We start from the raw sequence: 13,349 nt of genomic DNA, 5'->3' as shown, positions 1-13,349 counted from the left end.
CATAGATCTATTTCCCCAACATCATATATAAATTTATTTACATATGTACATGCCTGTATTTAGACCTCTATAAATGCCCTTTGCCTCCTAGTCCTTTCCTCTATTTCCTTTGACTTTCCTCTTGTCCCACTATCATGCTCAGGCTTCATTTGGGTTTCGGTAATTTCTCTCAGTTACATTAGCCTTGATCAAACTGCACCAGGCCTCCTACACCCTCCTTGCCACTGATTTTGAATCACTTGCTGTTCCCTTGTCCCTGGGTTTGTTAACACCACTTCCTTTCCCCCACCTCCCTCTGACCCATGTCCTCCTGGAACCATCGGTGCCATTGTTTTCTCTTCCACATTGTTTATCCAGCCTATCTAAATAGACCTGCGGAGATAGTTACATACACGAAAACAAGACAGAGCAACAAAAGAAAGCAAAACAACAACAAAAAAACAATGACCAAAAAAAAGAAAGAAAAGCTTATAGACAGTTCAAGGACTGTTGGCCTTTAGGAGTGTCTTCTGGTCTAGTCTGATGGGGTGGCACACCATGGTCCCAAAGTCTATTTTTGGTACTCCCATGGGACTTCCTTGCTCTGCTCCCCTTGCTGTTCTGTTGCATGCCCTTAGTGTTTTGCTTCCATGTGGTGGGGTCAGATTGGGCGCAATTCCCACACTGTCTCCAGTGTTGTCCCCTGTAAGGCTATGGGTCAGTGAGGGATGTCGTGTCTCATAGTGAGGCCGGCCATAGGGTCTTCTCTGTGGATTTGGCTACTCTGAGCAGGGATATCGTCCTCAAGGCTTGGTGGGCCAGGATGTGCTCCACTCTCTCTTCCTCCCGCTTATTTGCTCCCATGTGTTCTGATCAGACATGTCCCTCTCCCTAAGCTGCAGATTCAGTGCTGTCCTCTGAAATAAATTCCTCTGGGGGGAGGGGCAAGTGTTCACATAGTTGGGATTGGGGCCAACCCCTCAGACCTCTCTACTGGTTCCCTGCTTCATGCCGGTATGTTGCATTCGCATCTTGGAGCACCATGTTGAAGTCTAGTCTCTCCCTTTGTACGTTTTTAAAGCCCCCATGGTACAGTGAACTAAGCATCAAGCTGCTAACTGAAAGAGGTGCTGGATTGAACCCAACCACCAATCTATAAGAGAAAGATGACACAGTCAATTTCTGTAAACATTTACCACCTCTGAAACTAGATGAAACCTTCTCTTTCTTACACGGTCTCTGAGGCAGTGAGTTATTGTCGTGTACTCAGTACTCAAAGCTACCCCCCAGAGAAGCTTACTAAAATATTTTAACTGAATTGTGCAAACTTCTCACAATACAGGGGGTTAACACATATAAAAGAAATGCTCTAAAGAGCTGTAGAAGATCTTTCCATGGAGACTACAGGGAATATAAAAGCTGGTGGGCTACTCAGGTAATATCCTTGGCAAAATTTGACAGACAATTGTTTCACCTAGTCACAGATAAGATTCTCCTTAGTTCTGAGCTGGACTTCCTAGCAATGTTTAAAGCCCCAGGAGACTGGCATGAAGTCAAATGAGCTGTGGAGCAGAATCTTTTAACCCACAAAAAACCAAAAGATACAAAATACCTATATAGACATATTTCTAATTATATTATTAATACTGTAGATCTCAAAGTCATAAAGTGGGAGCTCTCAAAATAAAATTTAAAGTCATAATTAACCAAATTCTCACAAACATCAGTCTTTAATTTTTGAAAGCTGTTCTGGTCAATGGAATCAACCTAAGAACCATACTAAGAAGCAAGGCACCCTGTATACGTACGTCCACATTAGAATTGTATGGCTAGAGAAGAATAGTGGAATTTAACATGATTTCCAGGGTACAGAGGAAGAGGTCTTCCTTCACCCAAGGATAAACAATCTAGTTGTTTCTTTATGTGAACTGCTGCATGAAGCATTTTGCAAGGTTTGTGGTAAATCCAGTCTAAATGTGTTTCCATAGAAACAGGAAGGGACTGCACATAGACAGTCTATGGTAGTGAACCAACCATGCTGGTTTCTTGAAAACCTAGCATATTTACTGTTTGGCAATTTCTAAAAGAAAAACTGTATTTTTATCCCCCTAAAAAGATAAAATGTGTGAAAATTAAAGGGTCATTGCATTTGAAAGCAAAAACACTAAAAGCAGTGCATAAAGACTAGCTTACATATACATTCTTTGAGGGATAACAAGAGAAAGTTATTAAATATATCCATATACTGATTTCTAACTGAATGAACATGCAATACATGGAAATCAGATCTTACACTAGAGATCACTTGGCACAAAAGTCCAGAACACCTCTTCGGACTACAACTCATATTCATGACCAACTGTAAAGATTTCTAAGTGATGGGGTCTAGGGAGATTTCCATTTCTCTACACCCCCTGCCCCCAATCTACACTAAGAAGAAATTGAGTGCGTGTGTATAATTTTTAGAGGAATGTGGCCCATTATTTTCTGTGTACAGCTCTGCTGGAGTGAAACCAGAGACTATAATGTGAAAACATACTTAAACTGTAACAAAAATGCTAACACTTCCTAATGCCAGTTTTTAAAGAGACATTCTCTTCTTCTGATGCTGCTTTCTTCTCATATTTTAATCTAATCATGCCATCTGAGTGATCCTTTGACTATAAACTATAAATTTTGTGGTATATATTTTGGATTTCATAGTTGAAAATTTACTTGTTTGATAGTATGACAATCAATAAGGTGATAAAATAAGATATACTGTTATTTTGTTATGTATTTATAAGCAATTCATCCTTTTTAGAAGAGATAAATATTTTAAAACAAATATACACTTTTATAAAGCAGCAAATAAAATATATACACACAAAAAATTGGGCAGGGAGGGTGGGGGAGGGGGAAATGAGGAGCTGATACCAAGGGCTCAAGTAGAAAGAAAATGTTTTGAAAATGCTGATGGCAACATATGTACAAATGTGCTTGACACAATAGATGGATGTATGGATTGTGATAAGCGCTGTAAGAGCCCCTAATAAAATGATTTTTTTAAAAAAATTTGGGCAGTGGTGGTGGTTCCATAGTAATATTCTTGTCTTCCATGAAGGAGCCCAAAGTTTTCTTCCCACCAATGCATCTCAGACCCAGTCACAACCAGTCTGTAATAGAAGGCCTGGTGGCACAGTAAAGTATTGGTCTGCAAACTGAAAAGTTGGTGGGTCAGCCCACCAATTGATCCTGGGCATAAAGATGAGGCTGCCTGCCCCCCAAATGATTTATAGTCGCTGAAACACTATACAGGGTCACTCTGAGTTGAAATCAACAGAAAGGCAGTGGGGTCTTTAGACCAGTCTATCACATGCTGGCTGTTGCTGTGCTACTGAGCACGCTGCAGTGGAGCTTTCAGACTCACAGAGACTAGGAAGAAAAGCCAAGTGACCTATTTCCAAATGTCAGCCACTGAAAACTATGAATCACAATGCTCTGATTTACAACTAAACACGGAGCTGACACAGGACCAGGAAGTATTCTGCTCCTGTTGTGTCTTGAGTGGGAACAATTCAACAGCAACTAACAACAACCTCATAAACAGGAGGCAAATTACGTTAAAATTAAGTTTTCTTTCTCTGAAAACCATTTCCTTTCTAATCACATTTTAACCTCAAACTAAACAAATGAACAAAGCTGGGGGTTGAGGAGAGGTTAGGGTAGGGGGGAAAAAAAAGAGAAAATCATCCATTTGGTTATAGGAACTTGAACAAATCTCTATAGTATCAAACAGGAAATGAACAAAAATGTTTACTTTTATTTACAAAAAGCTGCTAAAATGGATTATTGCCTAATCTAACAGGGTGAACTGAATTTGGTATAGTTTAGTAAAAACAACTCTACCAACATTTCCAACAAAATGGATCCTGCTTGGAAAAATTTCTCAAGGGAATATAAACAACATTACAAATGGAAATGGTTCTTACATTTGTCTTTACATTTTCTTGTTCCTTCCATATCAAAGATCATTTACTCTTTTATCCACACATACAAAAAACAGAGTTCTTTTAAGCAGTATTCAAGTGTTACACATTTGGTAACTATACCTATACATAAAAGTTTTAACCACAGGATATAAGCAAATTATTTCTGGCTGAAGTATGGGCATTTATTCTCAACGAGTTTTATTAAATTTCTAAGATAACAGACTTATAAAATGTTAAGGCCGTTAAATAACATTTAATTCCATAAAATTTGTAAAAACAGAACAACACAAATAGTTCCTGTCAGATTGATTCTGACTCAAGGCCATCATCCGTGTGTCAAAATGTAACTGTGACCTGCAGAGTTTTCAATGACTGATTCTTTAGAAGTTGGAGGATCATGTCCACCCAAGTGCCAGGGCTTTCTGCCAAGGCTTTGGGGGCACTTGAACCTTCAAGCTTTCAGTTAGCAGCCATTTATAACTCTATAAAAATCCACTGTCATCAAGTTGATTCTGAGTCATAGAGACACTAGGCAGGTTTTCTGAAGCTGTAAATATTTAGAGGAGCAAGACATCTTCATCTTTCTTCAGTAAGTTTGAACCTCCAATGGGTTTGAACTGCTAACCTTGTAATTAGCAGTCTAATGCTTACCCAGCAGTGTCTTTAGTAACTCTAAAGATACCTAGATATTTTTTAGTTTTTCTAAGGCTTCTTTTTTAAAACAAAAAATTTGAAGATGTCAAAATTATGAAATTTGAAGAGGCTGCTGGTCAACCTTTGGAATTATTTAAAGAGCTTTACTATCATTCTGGTTGAGGTCCTTGGAAAGTTGAAGGTTATGATACAGGAGAAAACATTTTCTTTTCTGCACTCTTTTTCTAGTAGTTGTACTACTAATTCTCCAAATGACACAAAAAATCTTAAGAATTTTAATAGGCAAAATAAACATTTGTATTACTCAACCTTATCTGGGTATCTTGACTTAAAAAGGTACGTTCAAGGTAACCTTTTAAACAGAACTCTATGCTGCTGACTAGTTTCTGAGTAAACTGGAAAACCTTGCTTAAAAAAAAACCCAAATAATTCAAGAGAAAATGCATTTCTTTATGCTTTCACATGATTTTTACTCATTTATCAAGTAAGATAGAAAACAAATTATGTCATTTTTATCCAGTTAGTGACAACATGTATCGCAAAGTAGTATTGTTCTATGTACAAAGGGGCTTCTAAAACTTCATGAAAACTTGGAATTAAAAGATAATAGAATTTTCCCATGAGTATTTTGAAGCCCCCTGTATATACAAAAAGAGAGAAAGAACAGAGGTTACCTTTTTAGACCAGAAGATGTACACTGGTACAGATAGGAACTGGAAACACAGGGAATCCAGGAAAGATAAACCCCTCAGGACAGTAGTGATACCAGGAGAGGAAGGGGAAGGTGGGGGTTGAAAGGGAGAACCTATCACAAGGATCTACATATAATCCCCTCCCTGGGGGAAAGACAACAGAAAAGTGGCATATAGCCCCCTCCCTGGGGGACAGACAACAGACAAGTGGGTGAAGGGAGACATCGGACCGTGTAAGACATGAAAAAATAATAATTTACAAATTATCAAGGGTTCGGGAGGGAGGGAGGGAGGAGGAGAGGGGGGAAATGAGGAGCTGATACCAAGGGTTCAAGTAGAAAGAAAATGTTTTAAGAATGATGATGGCAAAAATGAACAAATGTGCTTGACACAATGGATGGATGTACAGATTGTGGTAAGAGTTGTACAAGTCTCCAACAAAATTATTTTTAAAAGGAAAAAAAAAAAGAACAGGACATGACATATGACATTTAATAAGCAACTTAAGCAAAAGTATAAATTGGTGACTTGCCAATAAGTGAAGAAGTAATAAAATGGATTTTGCACTTGAACATAAAAATAAAACAGAAATCAATACCGATGATTTTCTCTTCCCTACTAAAGTACAGTTTTTGTTTTGGTTTGGTTTTGGGTCCTATTTTGTTAAAGATACAATATTCCTGCAGAATACCTTTTTAATCTATTAGTTTAACTCAATTTTATGGACAAATGTTCTCACAAAGGTCATTTAGTATATGATTCCATGTGAAAAATCCAGAACAGGCAAATCCATAGACAGAAAGATTAATGAATATTAAGGGTTAGAGGAAGGGATGTGTAAAAGAAGGTTACTTTTTGGAATGAGGAACCACTTCTCCCCCATTCCAGTCAAAATGACTCAAATTCTTAGTACCCCTGTAAGAAAGAATGGGTTTTCCAAGTTACAGACGCAGACTGCTACATCTTTTTCCTGCAGAATGTGGGTGGGGGTGTCCATCTACCAACTTTTTGTTTAGCATCCAGGCACTTAACTGCACCACAAGCTCTTTTAAAGAGAAAAAACAACTCACTGCCATCAAGTCTACTACAATTCACAGTGACCTTATACAACAGGGAAGAACTGCCCCTGTGGGTTTCCGAAAATGTTACTGTTTATAGGCGTAGAAAGTCTTATCTTTCTCCCCTAGGTCCCTTAAGAGTGATGAACATGTCCTAGAATTAAATAGTGATGGTTCCAAAAATCATTGAATATATTAAAACCAATGGACTATATGTACACTTTAAAGCAGCGGTTCTCAACCTGTGGGTCATGGCCCTTTTTGGGGTTGAACAACCTTTTCACAGGAGTTGCCCAATTCATAAAAGTAACAAAATTATAGTTATGAAGTAGCAGCAAAAATAATTCTATGGTTGGGGGTCACCACAACGTGAGGAACTGTATTAAATGGTTGCGGCATTAGGAAGGTTGAGAACCACTGCTTTAAAGGGTTAATCTCATGGTATATGAATTCTATCATAATAGAGAAACAAAAATGCTCTAAAAGAATTCAAGAATTAAAGGCTTGAAGTTAAACAAGGGGCCATCTAGCAGAGAAGCAACAAGCCCACATGAAAGAAGCACACCAGCCTGTGAGATCAGGAGGTGTAGACAGAATCAGGTAACAGGCACAAAAAGACTCAAATCAAACAAACATATTATTGAAAACATGGGGGGTTGGAGAAAAGACCCCAAACCCATCTGTATACAGTAGGACATCCCCTCACAGAAAGGTCACAAGGATGGGATGAGTCAACCAGGGTGCAGTATAGCACTGATTATGAAACACAAAATATTCCTCTGGTTCTTTGAAGCTTCCTCACCCCCCACTATCATAACCCCAGTCCTGCCTTTCAGTTCTGGCTAAACTGGAACAAGTACAGAGAAGAGCTCAGGACACACAGAATCCAGGTCAGATAAACCACCCCTCAGGAACAGAACTGGGAGTAGCAATACCAGGAGGGTAGGGAGAAGTGGTGGGAAAGGGGTAGGAAGGGGAAACTGACCACAATGATCAACGCATAATCCTGCCCCCTACCCAGCGGGATGAACAACAAAAATGTGGGTGAATGGAGACAGCGGTTGGTACAAGATATGAAAACAATGATAATTTGCAATTTATCAAGGGGTCATGAGGGTGGGAGTGGGGGAGGGAGGGAAAAAAGAAGAGTTGATATCAAGAGCTCAAATAGAAAGCAAATGTTTAGAAAATGATGATAGCAATATATGTGCAAATATGCTGGAAACAATTGATGTATAGAATACTATAAGAACTGTAAGAGCCCCCAATAAAATGATTTTTTAAAAAGGAATTCAAGGAAGCATTTACACATGCTTGTTAACAATAAAATCTACAATATCCATTCAAAGAACCTTGGTTTGTATGCACAGGTTAAATGTACTAAAAAACAAAAAAAAAGATGTGCCTTTGTCCTATTTATGACAATAAATGTTCTCCTTAAATTAAAAAAAAACCCACAATACTTTTTTAATTAAGCTACTGTAATTAAAAGAGGAGGCGCTGGCAAAGAGTTAGATAAGAAACAGAATGAGAGCCTACCTAAAAACTCAAGCCTATGGGAACTTCTATAATAAATGCCAATCACTGAGGAAATGATAGAGGATTCAATGAATGGTACTGGGATAACTGCCTACCCACAGGGAATTAGATCCTCACCATACAGTATTCTAATTCAAGGTGGAGTAAACATGAAATACAAAAAATAAAGCTATTAACACAGAAAAAATACAAAATAGAAGAGGTTCTTTAGGACTTAAGGTGAAAACATTTCTCAAACAACACACAAAGAGTATAAACATAAAGGAAGTGATTGATAAAATCAAAAATATTCATTTAAGAGGTTAGTTATCTGTGAAAAAAAACCCAGCAAAAAAACAAAGCCACTAGACTGGAACAAGATAACTGAAGAACATAAAACAAAGCTGGGTCCCCTCCAACCTTCAACTTTCTTCCAAATCTGCCCAGTTCTTCTATGTTCATTGGTTTTTACCTTATCTTTTCTTAACTGGACTAGAAAGAGCAGAGCAACTACTTCTTAAAACTGTTCTTCCTGGGTGAACATGATGGTGAGCTCAGCAGGAAGAAGGTAAAAGGAAACAGAGGAAATATCTAAGGAAGTGAGGTGTAAGCATAGGTGTGTCCATATGTAAATACATTAATTCATAAAAATAGAGGTATTGGTCTATGCACATATATTTATATGGCAATACACTGAGGTAGTGGACGGCCTTTGGGCCTTTGCTCAAGCCCTCCCTCAATACAAGAACACTTTGTTCTAACAACCTGGCATTCTGTGATGCTTACCCTCCCAGAATGATGTCTGAAGACAAAATTGGTACACAAGCAAATGTGAAGAAAGCTGATGGTGCCCAGCTATCAAAAGTTATAGTATCTGGGGTCTTAAAGGCTTGAAGGTAAATAAGCGGCCATCTACAGAGAAGCAACAAGCCCACATGGAAGAAGCACACCAGGCTGTGTGATCATGAGGTGTCCATGGGATAGGGTAACAGGCATCAGAAGATCCAAAACACATAAACAAACCCCATATTGTTGAGAACAAGGGGGGGGGTCAGAGTAGAGCCCCAAATTGCACCCGTAGACAATGGGACATCCACTCACAGAAGGGTTACAAGGAAGGGATGAGTCAGCCAGGACGCAGTATAGCACCAATGGAACACACAATATTCCTCTTGTTCTTCAGGCTTCCTCATTCCCCCCCACTATCATGAACCCAATCCTGCCTTTCAGTTCTGGCTAGACCAGAGCATGTGCACAGGTATAGATAAGAGATGAGATCATTACACATGGAATCCAGGAACAGAAATGAGAGTACCAGGAGGGTAGGGGGAAGGAGGGGAGAGGAGAAGAGGTACGGGGAATGAATTGCAATGATCAACACATAACCACCATCATCCCCACTCCTTCCCCCACAAAAACCGTAGGGGAAGGGAGACAGCGGTCACTGTGTAAGATATGAAAATAATAATTTATAATTTATTAAGGGGCCATGGGCGTGGGGGAGGAAGAGGAGCTGATACCAAGGGCTCAATAGAACGTAAATGTTTAGAAAAGAATGATGGCAGCATATTTACAAATATGCTTGGTACAATTGATATATGGGTTGTTATAAGAGCTTTTAAGAGCCCCCAATAAAATGATCTTTTAATTAAAAACAAAACTATTCTTCCTGCTTCATCTTGTCTACTTCCATTTCATGTCCTACAGAACTGATGGTACATACACACAAAACAACAAAAAGAACCTCAAGTTGAATAACCTTTCATGGTTCCCCAATGCCTTAAAATAAAATCCAAAATGCAAGTCCTTTATAATTTGGCCCCTGGCTACTTTTCCAGCCTTCTTTCCAGCTGCATCCTGTCTCCCACCTGGCCCTCCACCATCCTCGTACTTCCTCTCATGTCTTATACTCATCCTTTAAGACTGTTTATTTTGAAAATAGCATGCTGAGCAAAATAAGTCAGTTACAAAAAGGACAGATATTATATGATCCTACTTATATGAAATAAACAAATATATAAAAGCCAAAGATTATTCACGTTTACTATGGGTGAAAGAGAAGGAAGGAAAAAACCTCTGGCTTGAGGGCACTGAAAACTCAAAAACTGAACTACTATTAATAATTGGTAGAATGATTTGGAAAAGAATAGTGAGAATATAGACATAACTTGAAGACTGCAATCAGTGGCCCTGAATTGTTCATTAGAAATGGCTGAGATGGCCAATGCATTGTTGTATTTATTTTCATCATCATATATTTATCTCCTCCCCCCCAAAAAAAGTATATTCAGAGGTATACTCCAAAAAGTTTTCCCACTCAAACAAACATTACAAGTTCTCTGAACCTGGGCCAAGTAATCCCTTTTGCTGGCATATATCCTTCCATGGCTCTGAATATATATTGCACAGGGCTGTCTTAACATAAAGAATGGGGATGTACATGTATGGACATGTATGTGTGTGGATGATAGATATGTATTTGTGTATTAAATTAACATCTTAAAACATTTGTGCAAGAAATAATAGCAAAATACTTTATTACATCAATTCTGGATACCAGCTGCTGTCTTTAATTGCCCTCTGTAGACTGAGACAAGGTTGGGCCGAGGTTCATGCCAGCTCCTCCTTCCTTCCCATTCTGCTGTTGCTACAATGGGAAGGAGACCAAAAGTTACAGCCAAGTCATCCTACCTCAACCCATACAAGATTTTCTAATAGAACAAATATTTATTGAGTATCTACTATTTAACAGACACTGGACCAAAGTTGTAGGAATAAAAACCCAGACAAGAGCACCTGCGATGTGAGCTTGCATTATTACTGGAGATCAGGCCAGTAAAAAGTTAATGCTAGAGATAACGTTCAGAAATTGCTCTTGAGGGGATTCATTTATTGAATGAATCTAAGTACCTAGATTATCTCAAGTTGCGGGATGCTACACACATAAAAAAAGTGAATATGACAGAGTCCTGTTGACCCTAAGGGACAAGTGACTTGGATGACAAAGGAAAATATCCAGGGTTGAGTTAGGGGGCACAGGTACAGGAAGAATATATTGCAAAACATCAGACATTTCCAAGCTTAGAAAATAAGTCCTAACCTACATTGTTATTGGTGTGTACCATGGAGTCAATCTTAGTTATACTGGTCCTACAAAAGGAGGACTGCCTGTGGGGTTTCTTTGGCTGTAATCTTGAGAGGAATAAATATGTCTTTCTTGCAACAGATTAACTGATGAGTTATAGCCATCTTTTGGTTAGCAGCTGAGTACTTAACCATTATGCCCCCAGGACTCCTTAACGCTAACCTATTAAAAAACAAACTCACTCACTCACTACCATATTAAGTCACTGCCAACTCATAGGGACCCTATAGGACAGGGTAGAACTCCCTGTGAGTTTCCAAGACTAACTCTTTGTAGGAGTAGAGAGCTTCATCTTTCTCTGACAGAGCAGCTGGTGGTCTTGAATTGCTAACTTTGCTATTGGCAGCCCAACAAGCTCCTTCTCAAGGACCTACAGTAAAGCAATGCCTAAAAGAGTTTTAGTTAAGAACATTTTTCACTTAAGAGTTCAGCTTTCAAAAATCTAGATTTTTGGAAAGCCCTTTCATGATATATTGCAAAGCTAAATTATAAGCACTTAATAAAAGGACAGTACATAATTCAGGGGATAAAAACAGCATAGCTGTAAGATAATATGGAAAGACTGAAGTTGATGCTGAGTACCTGGGATAAACATAATTCTGCATACCCCAGAGCCATCTACAATGGCTGTTACATTATCAATAAATATTATCAATTGTAAATAAAGGTGAATATCAGAGGAAGACACCACAGGATTGAATACTGTATATATTCGAGTATAAGCCGACCTGAATATCAGCAGAGGCACCTAATTTTACCACAAAAACTACATTTAAAATGTGCTGAAAAACTCGGCTTATACTACAGTAATACTGTAAACAACTTAAAGTTTGAAATATGTGTTGACCCCCATGAAGAAACTATTATTAATGAAAAGTCACAGGCAATTTATTAGCATGCATTTAGAACTGACTACAGATTTACCATTGAATGACACAGGAAGCATCAAGATGGAAAGTATAGAGTCACTACCAAAAAGAGCTAGTTGATATTCCATCATTTCAAGAGGTGGCATATAAACAAGAACCAGTGGTACTGAAGGAAATTGTTCAAACTGCATGGAATGCACGAGTCAAAAACAAAGCTCCAGGAATTGATGGCATACCTATTGAAATGTTTCAGCTAGCTAAAGAGGCCCTGGAAGCACTCCCTCATCTATGCCAGGAAATTTGGAATGACAGCTACCTGGCCAAATGACTGGAAGAGATCCATATTTGTACTCATTCCAGAAAAAGGTGACCAAACAGAATGCTCAAACTATAAAACAGTATCACTGATGTTGCATGCAAGTAAATTTTGCCTAGATCATCCAACAACAGTTGCAGCAGTGCACTGCCAGAGCACCGCCAGAAGTTCAACCTGGATTCAGAAGAGTACATGGAACAAAGGATATCATTGCTAATGTCAGATGGATCTTAGGTCAAAGCAGAGAATACCAAAAAAAGGTTACTTGTGTTTCATTGAATACTCAAAGGCATTCAACTATGTGAACCATAAAAAACTGTGGATAACCTTGAAAAGAATGGGAATTCTAGAACACTCCATTGTGCTCACAGGAACTTGTACATAACTCAAGAAGCCAGGAACACAGAACAAAGGCATGCTGAATGGTTTAAAATCAGGGAAAGTGTGCGACAAGGTTGTGTTCTCTCACCACACTTGTCTAATCTGTATGCTGAACAAATCAGTGAAGCTGAATTATATAACGATCAAGAACGTGGCGTCAGCTGTGAAGGAAGGCTTATTAACAAACTACCATATGCTGACACAACCTTTCTGACTGAACAAGAGGACCTGAAGCTCTTGCTGATGAAGATCAAGGATTGTAGTCTTCAGAATGGATTACAACTCAATGTAAAGACCAAAATCCTCACAACTGAACCAAATGTAACATCATCATAAATGGATAAAAGGATGACATTGTCAAGGATTTTGTCATGCTTGAATCCATGATAATTAATATTCATGGAAACAGCACTCAAAAGATCAATAAACCTATTGCATTGGTTACAGATACTACACAAAACCTCTTTAGTAAAATGAAGAGCAAAAATGTTACTTTGAGGACTAAGGTCCACCTGACCCTAGTTATGGTATTCTCCACTGCATCATATGCATGTGAAAGTTGGACATTAAATAAAGAAGACCAAAGAAAAAATCGATGCATTTGAACTATGGTGTTTTCAAAGAATATTCAAAGTACCATGGATTATCAAAAGAACAAACATCTGTCTGGGAAGTACAGTCAAACAGATCTGTCTGGGAAGATCTATGTACATATATGTATATGTTAAGTATTAAGGTAGCAGATGGACATTGGGCCTCAACTCAA

General features: G+C 38.5%; 1 protein-coding gene across 4 annotated transcripts in view; it reads right to left on the bottom strand.

Annotated features, from left to right (window-relative positions):
- NSD3 (nuclear receptor binding SET domain protein 3) overlaps positions 1-13,349 on the bottom strand; it is a 133,283-nt gene that overhangs the window by 97,272 nt on the left and 22,662 nt on the right. The window contains exon 1 of one of the 4 annotated variants that reach the window (XM_045286899.1): positions 10,415-10,504. The exons of 1 other annotated variant lie outside the window; for it this stretch is intronic. The gene's annotated coding sequence lies outside the window, so the exon portion shown is untranslated. Of the gene's footprint in view, positions 1-10,414; positions 10,505-13,349 lie in introns of those variants that run through there. 2 more of the 4 variants (XM_045286901.1, XM_004696212.2) reach the window with 2 other exon arrangements.

The sequence above is a fragment of the Echinops telfairi genome, unplaced genomic scaffold (genome assembly GCF_000313985.2).
Source record: "Echinops telfairi isolate 266 unplaced genomic scaffold, ASM31398v2 ScPeMD7_9;HRSCAF=40, whole genome shotgun sequence".
NCBI classification, from domain to species: Eukaryota; Metazoa; Chordata; class Mammalia; order Afrosoricida; family Tenrecidae; genus Echinops; species Echinops telfairi.
The sequence above is the reverse complement of the archived record's forward strand: the minus strand, read 5'-3'. Positions and strand labels throughout refer to the sequence as shown.